Here is a 20,003-nt window from a genome sequence, read left to right on the forward strand (position 1 = left end):
ATCAAACCCCTCAACGCAGACATCCTTGCACAATGGTGCAAGGATGCCTGCATGGTGCAGGCAGCTTAATTTAGCACCAGCCCATGGGACAACACAGGGGTGTGCCATATTCAGTTAACTACGGCGCATCCCTGCGTTATGAAAATGACAGTGTGGCGCTGCCAATTTTGGCACAGTGTCGTGCTCTGTCATTTTCTTTTAAACATGGGCCTCAATGTTTTAAACTCTAAAAACTACAGAAGTTCACCACTTACAGGTATCTCAAGTAACTATTATTCGTGCCCTAGGGTAACTATAACTCCTGCCCTCACCATGCACTGCTAATTACCCCACATCACTTATGATATCTTCTATGACATCATTGATAATATTACTGCAACATTTGCAATTAAATCATTGATGACAAAAATGAGCATGGTGGGGGCCAGTGACCACACAGCCAGGCCCTGGGGAATAGGGCCAGATATAACCCTTCCCCCAAATTATAAATGTCCCCTCTCTGGGAACTGGCCCACCCGGGGGGCTTAAAAAAACAAGGACACTTTTTAAAACTAAATTGCTAATTTGTAGGAATATATTTTTTTTAAATATATTTTTGGCCTCTGTGTGGAATGTATATATATAAACATCGCTTAATAATGTAGTTCAAGTACAATTATGGTTACGAATTACAAGAAAATCACTGAAATTCGCAAATTATGTCCATATATATCCATAGCTCGCACAACAGGCATACACATTATTTCTCACACACCATACTGCAATGCTCATGATCTCTCTCCCTAGATGTGACAGGTGCAAATATAAATTTTCTAAAAAATCTCACTGATAAGATTACACATCATATTACCCTTAACACAATGAAACGGTGGACTATGAACGCACTTTTATTTGGTGATTAAAGTATGAGTTGTTGTTTAACAACATTGTGCTTTTAGCTGTTACTTATTGGTATAGCTATAGATAGGTCATAAGCATTACATTTGGTGTGCAACTTATGGTTTGCATAACTCTTCTGGGAGCTATGGATTACTAAACTATCTTCAACTTGTGAATTTCAGTGATTTTACAGTTTAATAGACACGCATAACTGTAATTTAACTGCTGTTTTTAGGTACATTTCTGAGGTTTTCTCACATGTATGCCAAGCTATTATAACCAAAGAAACCCACACTTCACTTTAGCCTGTTTTTTCAGTGAATTTCTGAATTGTTTTGTCATAAACTACATCTATCTTCTATGAAGCTATACTGTACTCAGCTACACAAGGTCTTTGACCTCAGCGCCTTATCCCTCATTTGGAGAGCAATTCCTGTTTGTCTGGCCTTTGTAATGTATATTATGGTTTAGATGCAGAGCTCTGTCTTGCCTTGGTCAGCCGTACCCCAATGCACATGGAAGTCGGTCGGTCCTTTGGTGTTTTTCTGAAGAAAGGTTTATGTAAGTTTATTATGGGAAATGGCTTAACATGGAGCTCCCACACCAGCCAAGAGGTGAGTACCAAGTCTAGAACCCCACAGCTGTTATCTGTGTCACTATGAGAATTTTGAGCATGCACTGCATGCCAAGAATTCTAAACGTTAAGGGACACATTTATGAAAAGTGGCGCTGCACCTAGTGCAGCACCAGTTTTCTTGAGCCCCTTAGCTCCCTTCTAACGCCACCTTGGTAGCACCTTATTTAAAATACGGCGCACCATGGCAGTAATTAGGGAGACTAGCGTCATAATTTTTAAAGCAAGTCCGGCACTTTACCGGATTAGCATAAACTTTTTTGACACTAATCCTGCAAAGCACCCAGAGGCCCACTATAATCAATGAGAGCCTTTTTTTAATGCCTGCACTTAGCAGACGTTAAAAAATGCAGAAGAAAATGGCACAAATGAATCTCATAGGTTCCTTTGTCGCGTGGGCTCTCATTATTCTAAATGAGACTACTGGATTTCTAGGTAGCAGGATCTATAACGGTGTGGGGGACTGAGTCTGACCCACGTGTAAAGAACTCTGTCACCCTAAATCCGGTTTTTGCTCCGGCTAACTAGCAGTGCCTCATTTCTCCCATGTGGAAGGAATGATTTGGCAGCCGAGCGCATGACATCTTTGGAACTTCTCAGGGAAGTCGTGGTTACTCAGATCCAAACCAACTCTCTTATTTCCAATATGATCTCATATACAAATGACAAAGACAGTATAAGTTTTATATAATGTTTTAATAAAACAACTGTATTTTAGATATTAAGGTGTGAGCCGCAATAACCAGAACGATACAACACAGTAGGATTGTAATAGTTACCAGGAGAGTAAAACATAAAAACAAAGCTATCATATTGTCAAACAGTTTCTACTCTCCCTCTGCTTGTTCTATCTAGAGCACAGCATGTTAAGCTTCTAGCTTGCCTATTAGAATCACTGTGGAGACATCAGCCCTCATACCTGAGCAAAGACCTGTGATCTTGGTTCAGCATCTGCAACGAGGCAGTCAGCGGCAAGTTGTGGTTCCCTGGTCGGAATCTCCCTCTTGCGTGTATTGGGACAAGGAAGTGATTTTATAACTAACATGTCATCGTGATCACAAAATGTCCCTACGCAGGAATGCCGAGTCTAAACTCTTACCACGTCTATCGGCAATGTACCAGACTGTATCCTTGACTGAAGCACAGAGTAAATATGTTATAGAGAACTCCAGTGCTGAAGTAGGCAAAACAGTGTGATATGAATAAAAAACAACACCGTAGAACTGGCTATTTGAAAAGTAACAGTACGAAGCCTAATAAAAAGCATGTAGAGCAAAGTACACAGAGGCTCTAAGCTGTCAGCAAATGAATAAAATATATTCAGGGCAAAGTGCACAAAGGCCTAAAGCCTGAAGCTAAAGCGCAATGAATACTTAAAACTTACCACACTACACCCTCCCCTTGTCGGTAGCAAGTGGTTCCAATAATATAAAAGGATGCCCTAAATATAAACAATACCTAAAAAACTTATTTCGACAAGGTGAGAAGACAACAAAGTCATAAATTTAGGTAATATGTGACCATAAAGCCAAATTCAATATAGTGTCAATTTCGTAAAAAATCCAATCGTCAGATAGAAGCAATAGAACGCAGGAGTTCCTCCACTTCGATATATGTCAATATCGGAAGATCCACGCCACAAAGTACCATGGAGCAGGTGTGATCCAAAGCCCCAAAACCATTCAGGGCGGCACCCCGTGCAGGGCCTATGAAAGAGACAATACCATCTTCCTCCAGGAAGGGAATCTCATAAGCTGCCTCACGAAGCAAACGTATCCGTAGTGCACAAGTCTGGGAATGAGCCCTAATCGGGAACATCAACAGATCAGTATCGACCATTGGAGGGTGCTGCAATGAGAGACAGAGAGCCAGTGCATGTTCAAACGAGCACCAAAGGCATCGAAACACGGGTTGCACACAATCCAAAACCGGTCTGAATGACAGAGACCAGTCGCACTCCAAATGTCCCAGGAGTGTCGCTCCAAAATGCTGCATCATGCGTTCACGACACAGCTGCGCTGATGGGAGCAGCAATACAAGACTCCAGCCAATAAAGCCAAAGTAATCGGGAAACCCCCAAAAATGCTTCCGAAAATAGAATGTATAGCCGAAGGTATCAAACCGAATATGGAAGAGAAGGTATGAGCAAAACCAACACCAACGACTTTGAAAAAATGTGCAATACCAGCAGTGCTGGATGCATTAAATATACGTCCCACAAGTTCACCGAAGTGATTTGGAAAGTTTGTATTCAAAAGGGACTGTATCTCCGCCGATGACCTCGCCACCTGAAGTGCGTAGGTTTCGCTAGCAGATGTAAGGGCCACATGCTTCTGAAACAATAAAGCTTTTAGCCGACTCAACTTGTCGAAATCAACCTTGGAAGTAGCAATATGAGGCCAGATGTCCGCTACCTCCCTAAATTGAGTGGGGGGAAACAACACATTCCCGCAGCACGTAACGGCCTTGTTGACAACGACGATGTAAACTATTCCGGCACGCATGCCACAGCAGCGTTCGCTGTTAAGAACAATGTAACTGCCGTTAGAAAGCACCTGGAAAGTGTTTTTAATAACCGGGACTGGAACTCCCTTCAGATAACAGATAACAAGCTAAGTTAGCAATCGAAGCGTTACACGCCCCGTGCAAGGACAGCTGTTTACAAACCATTGAATGGCTGACAGAAGCTTCGCATTCGCTGCCGCTAAGAAAAACCTCCTTCAAACCATTAACACATCTGTACTGAAAGGGAAGGTCCCACACCTCGTGTATGTAACTGTCTCCCAATAGTTCATATCTACCCACCGGAATGTGCTTCAAACACGAAGTAAATTGCAAAGTAGAGATAGGCAAATTAATAACCCCATGGATCAACCATTCAGCTGACGGAATCTCAGCTACCGTGAAAGGCAGTTTCTCTAATTTCTCAATATTTAACATAACATATGTCGCTTCCTTTTTAGCCATCAGTTGTTGTTGACGAGTCAAATTAAAAGAGATAAAGATCCCCCTGGCACGAACGTGCTGCCATGGAACGCGACCCGCCTTCAAGGTCTGAAGAGTCCAACCCAGCTGCATGATGGACCGCGTCTGACTCTGCCCATGATATAAAGAAGACATGTCCGATTTAATAATGTCAATGGCAGAGGAAACAATGCTGTCAATCGTGTAAACACGTTCAGAAAGGGTATGCATGCCATTATCAACAACAGACAAAGTCTGCATCAGATTTTCTTGATCAATCTGCCGCAACCGGGCTGCAGCCTCTTGTTGTGAAAGCTTCCAAATCTCATTATAAACCTCGTATAAGAACCTTTTCTTCCGTGGTACTTTGGGACCTGACAAAAAATCTTGTAAATCAGTATTATTAGACAGTAACATGAGATGTGACTTAACTGCATCCAGCGTGGATGACTTCAACCATTGCTGACAAAGCTTCCCCACACTGTATGTAGTTATAATATCAGCATGTTCTGGTGAAACGTAACGAGGGTCTGCCCTACTAGTCCTGAACCCCCCTGAAGAGGTGACAAAACGTTGATGACACATATTAGTGTCTACAGGCCACAATAACCACCCGCCTGAATGTAACGATGAAGTGTTAAGCGTACCATTCTGGACCCAATGTGTAAAGTCACTGAAAGTAGCATTCACATAGTGCTGCCAATTTTTTAATTTAGAAGGGACAGGTATACTAGGCAAAGTCAACTCCCTAATCGTCGCTAAGCCCAAACAGCTAGTCTGTTGTACTGTGTCATTGAGGAAAATCATCTGCACAGGGATAATACATGCTCTAAATAACGTGTCCCTGCCTTACATTTGCCAATTTTTCATACCCCAAACACTTTTCAAGTCAACAGTTTTGAACCAGTATTCATATCCCTCGACCGACAGTTTAGATACAAACAAATTGGAATACAGTAATTTAGTATCGGTCAATAACATTTGCTTATTAGAATACGGTGTAACTTTAAAATAGTAGGACCTAGCATTACGTGGATCATGCCCAGCAAAATATGCAAATTTTTCATAATACGTTTTTGAACTCCCTTGTGGAGGAGTCGAGCAATGTTCCCATTGCACATAATTAAACATGGGCTTAGGGCTACTAGCTTTATGAATAAAGTGGTGTCCATAATAGTTGTAACAAAACATGTCACCATGATTATCTCTAAACTGGTAAGCATCTTCATCGTCATAGACAGTATAATATTGCAAATCCGTTAGCATAGAATCTACTGTCTTCACATCCCAATCATCAGAAACAATGCCAGGTATAACAATATTTTCATTGATAATTTGAGGACATACGGTATTTGAATCAATTCAGTGGGACCATATATATCAAACATTACTTTATCCCACACAATTCCATCCGGAACTGGTATAGCAGAAATGTTCACTGTGGACAAGTCTCTTCGAACCATATGAGACGAAAAATGTGGTTTCAACACAGTCTCCACATGTTCAATGTCAGATCGATCAGGAAGAAAATGACCATGTATTATCAGAAAAAAAGTAACCACAAATCCCAACCATAATAAAATAGTCATCACGGCCAAAAACAGCCAAAAATAGTTCCAAGGAAAAACAAAATATGTTCGTTTAAGCCATCCCAGCAGCCGTCGTGGACCGTGGACAGAAGACATCGAGGACGAGGAGCCGGACCCATCATTATCAGCGTCGTTGAAGCAGCCAGAAGCAGTTCTAGCAAAAGGTGCAACTGTGAACGAAGAAGCAGATGGAGGCTCTCGCCGTGGCACGCTATAAACCACATGTTCAGAAACGTCTGTAGAACGTACAGCAATTTGATCACAAGATTCCATATTAATCGTCGTCGGTGGAACAATCGCAAGATCATCATCCACCCTCCCCAAGCTCGGAGAGGAAACAGTGTCGGTGAAAATCACCTGCAGCGGGACTTCTTCCCCAGTAGTGAGAGGGATTCCGGAACTACTGGGTGTCCCTCTTGGTCTGCTGTGCAGAATCGGCCACATGTTGTAACTTGACATTATCAATGGAAACAAAGCGATTTCCTTTGGCCCCTCGCAGCGGCGGTAAAATCACAGTTCTCGTGCCGCTCACCCCTAACACAGGGACAGGTTCTCGATAAGAAGGACCAAATTCTTTTTTAACTGCGACCTTTTCACGCACTAGATCCCCAATCCTGGGTATCCAACCAGTAGGTGTTACTGGCTCATCCTTAATTCCTGAGGAGGCAGCACTGGCAGAAGAGTTATCTTCACGGAATTGTTGTAAATCCTGCAAAACAGTGACACAATCATTTATGTCAAAGGGCGTATCTGCCGCCTCCACACCAGGACCATCTAGATCAGGAACATACATTCGTGTTCCAAACAGGCACTCATATGAAGTACGACCCCCCAGTGACCTTCTAGGTAAGTTATTAAGTGCTCTCTGTACTCCATATAGGTGGGCTAGCTAACCACGACCCGTACCTATAACTCTGGCCGTTAAGGACTGCTTTAAATCACGATTTAAACGCTCCACGACAGAATTTCCCTCGGGATGAAATGGAGACGAGAATTGGAGTTGGACCCCCAACGAAGCCATGGTGTCCCTGAACGCCTTAGAGGCAAAAGCAGGGCCCTGGTCCGAATGAAAAGCCGCAACTGCAAATATATCGACAAAGATGCGCAAATCTTTAATAACAGTTCGAGCGTCAGCCGAGCGTTGTGGCCATACCCATACAAATCTGGAGCACGAATCTACAGCAACCAATATATATTTGTATGCACTATCTGGTGTCAGCGGACCACAATGATCCAAGTACACACACTGTAATGGTTTGTTTGAAATCAGAAGGGGCGTCTGCTGCGGGCGTCTAGCCGACGATGCCTTAATTTCTTGACAAACGTCACAACAAAGGACATACTGCTTCGTCTCTTTATAGAGACCAGGCCACCAGTAACGAGCCTGTAAAAGTGAAATTGTGGCAGCCACCCCAGCATGTGCAGAAGCCACCCCCTCACGTGCTGCAGAAATCAATCGAGGTCTCTCAATTTTATTGGGAATTTCACGTACACCAATGCCTGGAATTGTAACAGTAGCATTTAGCGCAATATTCAAGCAGTAACTATATTTTGAAGGAAATCCTTTAGGAAAAGGCGTGCCATCAGCCGTAGCCTTTATGGCAGCTGAAATTTCTGTGTCTGATTTGGAACTCGAACGAGTCACTGCGGCCACAGTGGCGACAGCCACTGCCGATTTCGCGGCTTCATCAGCCAAAGTATTCCCAGCAACGTGTATTCCAACGCGCTGGTGTCCAAGTGTATGCACAACATGGACTTTAGGAAGCGTTTCCTTCAGATCCGCAACCTTACCCCACAACATTTTATGCTTAATGGTGTTGCCTTTAGAATCTCTGAACCCATTCATCTTCCAATAGTGTAAATATTCGTTGAAAGACTGCACACAGTAGTAGGAGTCACAGACCAGCAAGGTTAAAAGTGCCGGATCCGCGTGCTCCAACGCTAACAATAGAGCTTTGAGCTCAGCCAGATGTGCCGTGCAATCTCCCAAGGTTTTAGTATAAGTATGTCGGGGGCAGAACACTTCCCCCTCCATAGTGCCGCTCACCACCGCACATGCAGCAGAATACTGTTGTTTAGTCCCAACCGCTGGTTGCGCAGAGCCATCAGTATACATGACCACTTCATATTGGTCAATAGGCAATGTACCAGCAGGAACAGGGTATTCTATTTCGTATTGAAGAAATTCTTGAGTCTGCAGTTTAGGGTCAAATACATAATCTACATCAGTGGCAGTCAAAGACGTAGCCCATTGTATCCATTGCGGGTGTAAAGCTTTCGAATTAGGAACACTCGCTTTTGTAACAGCCTCTAAGGCCGGAACCGGGGAAACGACAACTATGCGTTGACCCTGGGCCAGCGGTCTTTCTTTAATAACAGCCATCTGTACTGCAGTGAGAATTTTCTCAGTTTGTGCAAAACGTTGCTCTGCAGCAGAATACAAGTGACACTTGTATGCAATCGGGACAGTCTCCCCTTCATTAAAGATGACATAAGTAAACCCAACAGCCCCAGGTATCACCCTGATCACTAAATGTGTCTTATTGTCCCGTGTTTGTAAGTGTTTAACTGCTAAGAGATCACTCTGTAATTCTCGCAGTATGTGTGTATGTTCAATCGTTCAAAATTTACTCGAAAAATTCAGGCGAATCAACTCGTATAAGGGTTTTATACGCGTTGCATAATCAGGAATGTAAGTTCTGCCAAAATTCAGAAACGCCAACAAAGACTGGAGCTTCCGAACCGTATTAGGAGGCTGCAATAAAGCACATTTCTCCAAAAAATGTGGCGCTAGGCTCTTGCCCTCACTCGATAACTCATATCCCAGGAAAATGAGGAAGGCAATCTTTGATTTCTTAAAATTAAACTTATAGCCAATATCAGCAAACCCCACAACAATGCGCGATACGCGCCTTAGATGTTGCAGAATCTCATCATCTGTCAGATATATGTCATCACCATATGATAATGCTTCAGGGTCGAACTCATGCAGCATTTCAGTTACACGAGCCGAAAACAGTCCTGGGCTATTCTTATACCTCTGAGGCAAACGACAAAAAATGTTCTGAGAGCCAAACGCACTGAAACAGGTATAGTCCCGACTCTCGGGCGTTATATTCTGGCAGAAAAATCCATTCGAGATATCTAATGTTGTCTTATATTTTTTACGCACTATATTATTCATAAGCGCTGCGCTGTGTGAATTCTGTATTGCATATGTGCGTGTATGACTATTCAAATGTCGGTAATCCACCACTATCCTATAGGAATGGTCCGGTTTAGCAACTGGAAACAAGGGATTATTCATCGGCGAGACACAGGGCTCAATTACACCCTGATACTCCAATTGTGTAAGAATTTTCCTAACCGATGCCCTAGCTTCAAATTTGATAGGATATTGCGGTTGTGGCTGAGGTTCGCCCTTTATCGGAATTACATGATAAGGTGATTGCCTGTCCCACCCCACGTTATTTCTATACAAGGCGGGAGCCTGTGCTAGAGCCCATGATTTACTATAGGACTCCGCGAGTTCTCTCGGAACAAGTGGTGAGAAGGAAGGTGTAATAACCTCCTCCCCAACTGGACAGTCGCGAACAAAGTCAGGTGGCCAATCTTGTTCGGCCAACAGAACATCATATGATTTTACCACATGGTCCCAAAAAATGGCGTTTATAACACGGTCAATGTCCCCTTCCAATCGCAGAGTCACTTCATATACTCTATCAGGATCAGAGACACGCATATCCGCCATCTCGACTTGTATGAAGTCATCAGTTGCTTTCACCTCCAGATGCTCTAGAAGACTCCGGCGAACTATTGTGACCTCTGCTGTGCTGTCTAACAGTGCTAACGCCCATGTCTTGTTCGTCTAACTGAGACAGCTGCCACTTTCTTCTTTTTAAATTGCTGTTTCTGTTGCAGCGGTTTCTCTTCTTGTTTAATAGAAACCTCCGCTAAGCGTTGTGAATCCTGTCTCGGTTTCACGTACTCCGTCCTCCGCTCTGACCGCCCACCTCTCTCACTTCTCTTTTCCGAGGAGTCCTGAAAGGAACGAGATTGGCGTGTATCAGTATATTGATATCTATCAGGCGTCTTCAAAGTATCCCTATTCCTGAGATTATACTTATTCTGTGGGGTCTCCGGTTGCGGAGACTGCCCACCATCATTCTTCGGTGTTTGCTGTTTCTTTTCCCAGCGCTTTTTCGAACCCTCAGGTTGTTGCTGTTTAGCATTTTCTTTATTATTTTTACCCTGTAACTGGGGTTTTTGTGGTCTAGCCCCTAGGCTATCATGACCAATACTAGAATATGTTTCCGCTATTATTCTCGGAAGCTCCCGCTCCTGATTAAGCAGCGGTACATCCCGAAGACGCATACGCACTGCTAGTGCTACTGCCTCTCCTTTGAGATTACTCAAAATAATAGAAGAAACTGTGGCAAAATTGCCCAGTAACTGCATGCCCAAATCCAAGGCAGGGGCAGCCCCATATTCATCCTGAATCTGTTTAAGTACGTCCGGTAAATTTGCTAATGTCGGTGTACCGTGTGCCGTAGTGTAGAGCGCGGCAATCACCGTGCCCCAGGTATTACAAAGGTCCACCGGAGGAACCATCCCGTACGGCAAACACATCGTCAAAATTCTATGTTTATCCTGAGGTCCCGTATGGGGAAATACTGCTTCCAGCGTATTAATTTTTTGCGCCAGCCAAAACGGAGTCTCCTCTCGTTTAGCCGGTACTTTACCCATAACCGAGTGTACAGTGGCCGGATTAATACCCGGAACCACAGCCTGTGGGTGCGCTGGAGCAGCACGCGCTGCATTCGTATTTAATGTCTGCATCACAAACTGAACTAATCGTCTATATGTAGCCGTTAATTCTGTATATAAACGACGAACTTCAACCACTGCCAATTGAGCAACCGCAGGATGTGGTGTATATGTAGCCAATAAAGGCCAGGTAGGACCATCATTACTCAGTGGACCTAACCTAACTTGTGCTATTGAGTGTGGGAGGGCGCCATCAAGCCAATTATGGTGTTCTTGATAAGATAGAGGTATTTCTAAATAAGCGTAAGCCCTGTATTGTCCATGGACATTCGCAACTGTGTATTCGTGAAAAGTATTTGTTCCCCCATCCACCGCTGGAAATGCGACCCAAGAATAAAAAAGTTCCGTTCTATAGGCTGCATGGGCGTCCACCACAAAAGTGACTGGACCCCCCTGGACTGTCAGTCCATGTGTCAATAGATGTCCCGTGAGCAGATGTCGCATATTAATTGCTATGTTCACTACATTAGGATTCGCCATTTTATAAAAAACGGCTTCAGGTCAGAGAAGGCACACCAATATTGGGGTTTTTTCCTTTCAAAGTTCAAGCTTGAACAACCAACCACTAAGCAATAGGAAGCACCTATGCCGTGGCGGCGGAAACCCTCAGCCCCACGGACGTCTCCGTATACGGAACCGAGGAGTCAAAATATATATGAGACCAAGAGAGTCAGTCGGACCTAATCATTAGAGCCAGACCAAACGTTGGCGGCGCCATGTCGCGTGGGCTCTCATTATTCTAAATGAGACTACTGGATTTCTAAGTAGCAGGATCTATAACGGTGTGGGGGACTGAGTCTGACCCACGTGTAAAGAACTCTGTCACCCTAAATCCGGTTTTTGCTCCGGCTAACTAGCAGTGCCTCATTTCTCCCATGTGGAAGGAATGATTTGGCAGCCGAGCGCATGACATCTTTGGAACTTCTCAGGGAAGTCGTGGTTACTCAGATCCAAACCAACTCTCTTATTTCCAATATAATCTCATATACAAATGACAAAGACAGTATAAGTTTTATATAATGTTTTAATAAAACAACTGTATTTTAGATATTAAGGCGTGAGCCGCAATAACCAGAACGATACAACACAGTAGGATTGTAATAGTTACCAGGAGAGTAAAACATAAAAACAAAGCTATCATATTGTCAAACATTTTCTACTCTCCCTCTGCTTGTTCTATCTAGAGCACAGCATGTTAAGCTTCTAGCTTGCCTATTAGAATCACTGTGGAGACATCAGCCCTCATACCTGAGCAAAGACCTGTGATCTTGGTTCAGCATCTGCAACGAGGCAGTCAGCGGCAAGTTGTGGTTCCCTGGTCGGAATCTCCCTCTTGCGTGTATTGGGACAAGGAAGTGATTTTATAACTAACATGTCATCGTGATCACAAAATGTCCCTACGCCGGAATGCCGAGTCTAAACTCTTACCACGTCTATCGGCAATGTACCAGACTGTATCCTTGACTGAAGCACAGAGTAAATATGTTATAGAGAACTCCAGTGCTGAAGTAGGCAAAACAGTGTGATATGAATAAAAAACAACACCGTAGAACTGGCTATTTGAAAAATAACAGTACGAAGCCTAATAAAAAGCATGTAGAGCAAAGTACACAGAGGCTCTAAGCTGTCAGCAAATGAATAAAATATATTCAGGGCAAAGTGCACAAAGGCCTAAAGCCTGAAGCTAAAGCGCAATGAATACGTAAAACTAACCACACTACACCTTTACACCATTTTTATGCCCCCCCAGCACCAGAATGCCCCCCTTGCATACATTATGTCTGGCACAGGCTTAATGTGGCGCAAGGGGTTACAAAGTGGCACAATGTTTGCATTGCGCCACTTTATAAATATGGCGCTGCGTTTTTCCCCTTCCAATGCCACCTTAGCGTAAAAAAAATGATGCTAATGTGGTGTTGGAACGGCACAAGGGCTTCATACATCTTGCCATAACGGCCTCATTACATGCTTAGTGGTCTGTGCACCGCCATGGCACAGGCGGTGGTCTGACCGTCATCCTCTTGGCAGTCGGCTCACCACATTGCAATGTTGGAGGTGCTATAGAGGAAAAAATGCCATTGTACCACCAGGCAACGCGACCGCTGCAGTGATGAGGCAGGCCAAACAGGCCGACAGAGCCAGTGGCCCAGATTTATGAAACTCTAGCGCTACATTTGCATTATTTGTTTGATGCTAAAGTGGCATTAGGCATCAAAAATCGATACGTCATTTTTACAAATGGCACAATCCATGCATTGTGCCACTTTGTAATCCTTTGCGCCACATTATGCCTGTGCCATGCATAATGTAAGCAAAGGGGGCGTTCCTCCGTTAGGGGGACCACAAAAATGGTGCAGTGGAATCTAAGTGATTCCACTGTGTCATTTTTTACGGCTACTTTTAACGCCTGCTCAGCGCAGGCGTTAAAAGGGAGCTCACCATTGGTTACAATGGGCCCCTATGTACTGTTCAGGGTTAGCGCCAAAATTATAGTGCTAACCCTGAACAGTACATAAATAGCGTGAACATTTTTTACTCTATTGCCGCCTACCCTGTGCCATGGTGGGCTGTATTTTAAATGCAGCACACACATGGTGGCAGTAGAGGGGTGCAAGAAAAGTGGCGCTGCACCCAGTGCAGCAGCACTTTTCTTCAATCTGCCCCTGTGTTTCTGCCGGACACATTATGATGTTGCAAACTGCAATGTGACCATAGCGGTCCAACCACCACATTCCAGCAGGTGGAAATGGAGAGTATAATGAAGAAAACTCACCTGCAGGCAGCGTTACATGTTCTGACCTGCTATAGAGCCCTTCACACATGTTCTGCTGCTGCTCATCAATGGAGACCTAAATTCACTCCGCCGTGGATGCAACCAACAGTAAGACAAAACACTTACCTGTGTCATTGAGGTCAACAACAGATTGTCACGCAGTCATCCACATGATATAGGGCTCACGCTATGGGCACCAAGTACACTTGTCATTGTGTCCACAGTCAGAGTCATACACAATAAATAACACATTCACAGCCATCAAATGCCCTATTTGGACAGGTCACTGGCACGCACTGCACAGCCACACTCTACGATAACACACATCTGATCATCTAAGTCAGAGGAACATTGAGGTGTACAGAACCTTGTGTCACACAACAGCAACACCACAGCACCACAGCAACATCACACAATCCAAATGACACCCTCACATTTCACTCATGCCATGGACTTTCATCAGATTGAAGACACATAAGTATGAATGTTTCATGAACCACAAATACTCCTCCCATGAAACAGACCTGAAATGGACCCACACATCACCCACATTGCAACACAATGGAAGGTCAATGGGACGCACAATAGTTTGTGAGACAAATACCCAAAGCTCACAATGCAAACAATAGTGTTGGGGGCATCAGGAGCACTCATGGAAGGATGTTGCTCTAGGACGCATTACACTTTGCACATGCCCATAAAACAACATTTGCATAGGGACTGGCTCTTCATGTATATCCGGAGCAAACAATGGTATAGACAGGTGACTTGCCTATCTGTATAATGTGTAAGTGCAAGTCAAGAAATGAATAGTATAGCAACATCATGGGCAACACATCAAGATGAAGTAGCTGCAAGATACATCATCAAAATTGACTCATGCTCATTCAAACTCAAAGGAAGTTAGCACAACTAAACATCCTCCATGTGTGGACAAACAAAACTCAAGCTCCCACACATGAGACAAATGTACAATCCATATGAGGGGGACAAGTCCAACATCATACATGCTGACATTGGTCAACACAAGATGAAATACTTACCATACCAAATATAATACAATGCAATGACACCCCAATTGGATTACCACCAATATATCCATACAGTGAAGATCCTCCTTTGTCCTGGGTGACACCAGCACTGCCCACAAAGTCAGAAATTGCAAACAACAGCAATCAGGGAGAAGCACACACAAGTGTAGGCATACAACACAAGTAGGCATACAACACAGGTTACTCAGAAAAAACACAAAGGTAGAAAAGTAATTGCCGGAAAAATGGGAACCCAACAAAACAATAACTTGAGTTTATTCAATCCAAACAATTTAGCTCAAAGGCCATTGGCCAGCCCACAGAAGAAAAAAGAACAGATGATGGACGGAATGCTGAATAATGCAGACATTCATCCCCAGTCAAGTAGTTCTGGCTTTAATCCATCATTTTGTTGCCCACCATGCCACCGCAGTTTGGACCCAGCCATATGCAAATCAGTCCTGACCCTGTTCCCCATAGGAAAAGTCCAGCCTGAACTGCCAGACTAGGTCCTCCTTCGACCAGAAGCAGGCATCCTTGGACCGGTTTCAAGGTATCACCCCGCATCAGTCAAACTAGCTTGAATCCAGTGGCGCAGGGAGCATTTGACTCACGACTTGACATACCCTTCCTACTTGTGAGCAACTAAAGCAAAAAGAACAGATGATGGGCAGAATGCTGCACAATGCAAAGATTCACCCCCGGTCACAGAGATCTGGGCGTAATCCATTGTTGTTTTGCCCACCACATGCAAATCAGTCTTGACCTTGTTCCCCACAGGAACAGTTCAGCCCGAACTGCCAGATCAGGTCCTCCCTGGACCGGAAACAAGCATCCTGGGATGCTTCAGGATATCACCCCTCATATCAGCCACACTAGTTTGAATCCAGTGGTGCAGTGAGCACGGGACCCTCATATGGGCATACCCTTCCCACTTAGAGAGACAAAAGCAAAAGAATAGATGATGGACTGAATTCGGAACAATGCAAACATTCACTCCCAGTCACAGAGATCTGGATTTAATCCATCATTTTTTTGACCACCACACCACCCCAGTTTGGACCCAGCCCTACGCATTTCAGTTTTGACCTTGCTCCCCATGAGAACAGTCAAGCCCGAGCTGGCAGACCAGGTCTTCCCTGACTGAAAACAAGCATCCTGGAACCAGTTTGAGGGTATCACTCCATATCAGCCAGGCTAGCTTAAATCCACTGGCGCATGGGACCCTTCCCAATTAGGGTGACAAAAGCAAAAAGAACAGATGATGGACAGAATGCTGAACAGTGCAATTATTGACCTCCAGTCACAGAGATCTGGAGTAATACAACTTTTTTTGCCCACCACGCTACTCCAGTTTGGACACAGCCAAATGCAAATCAGTCTTGATCCTGTTCCCCATGGGAAGACTCAAGCCAGTGCTGCCAGGGCAGGTCCTCCCTAGACTGGAAACAAGCATTCTAGGAACAGTTTGAGGTTATCACCCGATATCAGCCAGGCTAGCCTAAATTCAGTGGTGCAGTGAGTACGGGATGCTTCCCACTTAGAGCAACAAAAATAAAAATAACAGATGATGGACAGAATGCTGAGCAATGGAAACATTCACCCCAGTCACAGAAATCTGGGTTGAATCCATTGTTTTTTTGTCCAATGCGCCACCACAGTTTGGAACCCAGCCATATGCAAATCCCCCTGGAAACAGTACAGCCTGAACTGCCAGGCTAGGCCTTCACTGGACCAGAAATAAGCATGACAGGACTGGTATGAGGCAGACTAGCTTGAATCTAGTGGTCTGGGCATGCCCTTCCCACTTAGGGTGACAAAAGCAAGAAGAACAGATGATGGACGGAATACTGAACAATACAAACATTCACCCACTGTCATGGAGATCTGAGAATAAACCATTGTTTTTATGACCAGTCCACATCAGTTTGGTAGCATGCCTGGTCCTTTATAAGTAAGCATTCAAGGGGACACGCATTGATTCGCATGGAGTATCCTAGCTACGGTGTGACGAATGTTTCTCAATAATTAATACACGGAAATCAATAACCATTAGGCTAGTCAATAATCAGCCGCTAATAACATCACACCATGACCGTTCAGTCACGAACAATCACAACTCAGTAATATGTTTTAGCAATTTTATTTCCTTATTAGTTACAAATATTAATAATTAGTTCAAACTTATTCGAGTCAACAAATCCATATTAATTAATCATAAGACGCCAAAAACATAACCTAATCAAAACCTTCATCAGAATACATTCTAAAACATTAGCATAAGTCAACAAATGCATCAAAAGTGAAGAAGTAAACATAAGTAGCAGAGTTCAGCAAGTCAGTCCGTCAATCACTTGTCTCTGTGGTTGTCAGTGTCTTAGAGTAGGAACCTCATCTAACCCAGATTAGCATTAGCATGTGGGACTTCATGCAAAAACAGTTTAGAACATTAATTTGGAAAAACATCTAGCTAAGAGAAGACTATTAGACAGTGCAGTTGGTACCTAGAAAGGGAAGGCACAAAAAGGTAATTCAGTCATATTGTCATAGCTACCTATCCTCGGTATGGATCAGCAACAAAGTCAGTCTTCATTTTCAGGTCATCAATCGATCAGCATCGCATCAGGCTCTCAAGAGCATAAGCCCAATGACAGAATCTCTTCGATTTCGTAGTCTCTCCCCTGACATCTGCACCTAACATCTGAACACTTTCCCTCTGTCACGTTGTTTTATCAACATCACCCAGACTATCCCCCAGTTCCTGATTGGTCAATTAATCACACAATTTTGTTTTATCCAATAACTTTTATAATTCAAATCTCTGAATTCTAGTATTACACAGTTCTCAGGTTGTTGATTGGTTCACTGTACGATGTTCTCATCATCCGGCTCGTCAGGTATCGAAAACGTTGCATCTTCTTCTCTAATAATTGTCTTCATTGTTCAAGTCCTGGGAAAGTACACTAAAATGCTTTACACACTTTTTGTTACATTTTGCTCCATCATCTCCTGTCCGTTGGTTCATGCAAAGGTTTCAGCTAAGCAGATTTTATTAAACAATGAGCAGTTCATGGTTAATTCAACCCATCCGCGTCTTTACACTGAACATTAATATTCAGCTTCTGCACAAGGCCTGGCAGAACTAGGCCACGACTTTGGCTCTACAATATAATGCAAAACATAAGTTAAATCTCTCAATATGACATTCTACTACATTAATTTAGTACATTTTTAATATTTCACATAGGTTAGCTGTCCTTTAAAACTCATTTGTGAATCTTGGTGAACACTCCCTGAGGTCACAATTTCAAACGTGCACATTATTTTTCTACTTTAATCATTTTCTACATTTTTCATTATTCAAGATACATAAACATTTATTAATAATTTCTAATCAAGATATTTGCATTAACAAGTTCATGCACAGTACTGTGTCCACACTTGACATCAATCACTGCCAGGGAACCTCCACAGGAAGGGGCATCAAGTGGGCAGGCAGGCACCTCAAGGATCATCCTTGGGTGGGGTGGGGTCGGATCTGGAATAGGTGGGTTGGGATGGGAGTCTTTTTCTTTAGAGGGGTGGGCTTCTTCTTTAGGGGAGGATTATGGGCGCTTGTAGGGGTGTCATATGTAGCAGGGGAGGACTTTGATGTGGAAGGGATGGGTTGGGATGTGGGTGAGGGCATCTTGGGTTTGGGAGAGGGTTTGGCGGTAACAGAGGAAAGGGCAAGTTAAAAAAGGAAACTCTTTTTGGAAAAACGGGTAGAGTCATCAGAAGGTGTTGAGGATTTTGGAGGTTGAGGGAGTGCTCAGCTTGTGTGCAGGAGTAGATGCCTTAGGTGTGTGCATGTGTGAGGTATGTTTCAGTTTGGGTGGTGTCTATTGTGTGTGTGTGGGTGTTTGCGTGTCTTTGTGGGGTACTGGGTGATGTGGAAGTGGGAGTGGTGGATGTGTGTGTGTCTGTTGGGGTGATGTCTGTAGGTATGGTGGATGTGGTGGATGTGTCTGTGTGTGTTGGGGTGGTGTCTGCAGGTATTGCTGATGTGCTGAATGTGTCTGTGAATATTGTGCTGGTGCCTTGGGGTAAGGTGTCTAAGATGTGCAGGTACGGGGATTGTGAGCTGTTGTCTGGGTGTATGGTGGTGTTGTGGAAGTATCACTGGCCGTTGTGGTGGTGTCTGTGTGTATGTTGGATATGGTGTGTGGCTCAGGAAGTAGTGGGATATCTGTTGAAGTGGTGGCTGATGTGGTGTCTGCAGGTGAATCTTGAGTGTTTGCTTGCCGGCATGTCTTGTGGTGTTTATGTCAATGTGTGCTGCTTGTGTGTGTTGAGGTGCGTGTGTGCAAATGTGCCTGTGACATCTATTTATCACATATACAATAACACAGCAAGAAGAAATGGTGCCCCAAAAACCTGACATGTTGCTGGCATCAGTACAGTAACCTCAAGAAGGTGACATGGAAAAACGTATGTCACATTTAAAACATATCAACAATGCACACTTCACCATGTGTAATTTGTCCTAATGGAGTCATAGAGGTAGTACTAATGTTGCTCGGATATGCTACAGATTTGGCATGGAAATGTACACTTTAGACAAAATAAGCAAATTGTCAGGGAGATATGTCTCGAAAATCCACAACACAATCAATCAGAAAGCCCCAGGGAAATCACCACTGCTGTCTGGCACCCCTTACAGTAATATACTCTGCATCAGTAGAAGCCATTAGTCCTTTTTATGTTAGAGAGGCCCAGAGATTTGCAAGTACTTGTAAAAGGCCCTCAACAAGTTGGCCAATGGAAAGCTACATCACTAACTCCATTTTGGTCCTACAAACCCAGATGCGATGGATGAATGGTTTTACACAACCACATGTGATTCCAACATAACTGCAAGTCATGATGCATGCCTTCCCCTTTACACATGTGCAGTGCACATTTCTACATCAAGCCACATCAGGGAGAGTCTGGCACTCCTTACAATGACATACTCTGATCAAATCAGTAGACGCTATTAGTCCTTTGTATGTTACAGAGGCCCAGAGATATGTAAGTACTTGTAGAAAGCCCTCAACATGTTGCCCAAATAGAAGCTACATTGCTGTCTCCATTTTGGTCCTGCAAATACAGATGTCTGTGGATGAATGGTTGTACCCACCCAACCACATGTGATTCCAACATAACTGCAAGTCACTCCATGATACTGGCCAACATTCAGGTCACAAACCTTACCCATTACACATGTGCAGTGCACTTTAACAAAGGGATGCCACATCAATGGCATGGAAATGCACATGGTGTGT

This window comes from Pleurodeles waltl, chromosome 1_1 (genome assembly GCF_031143425.1).
Source record: "Pleurodeles waltl isolate 20211129_DDA chromosome 1_1, aPleWal1.hap1.20221129, whole genome shotgun sequence".
In the NCBI taxonomy this organism is placed as follows: domain Eukaryota; kingdom Metazoa; phylum Chordata; class Amphibia; order Caudata; family Salamandridae; genus Pleurodeles; species Pleurodeles waltl.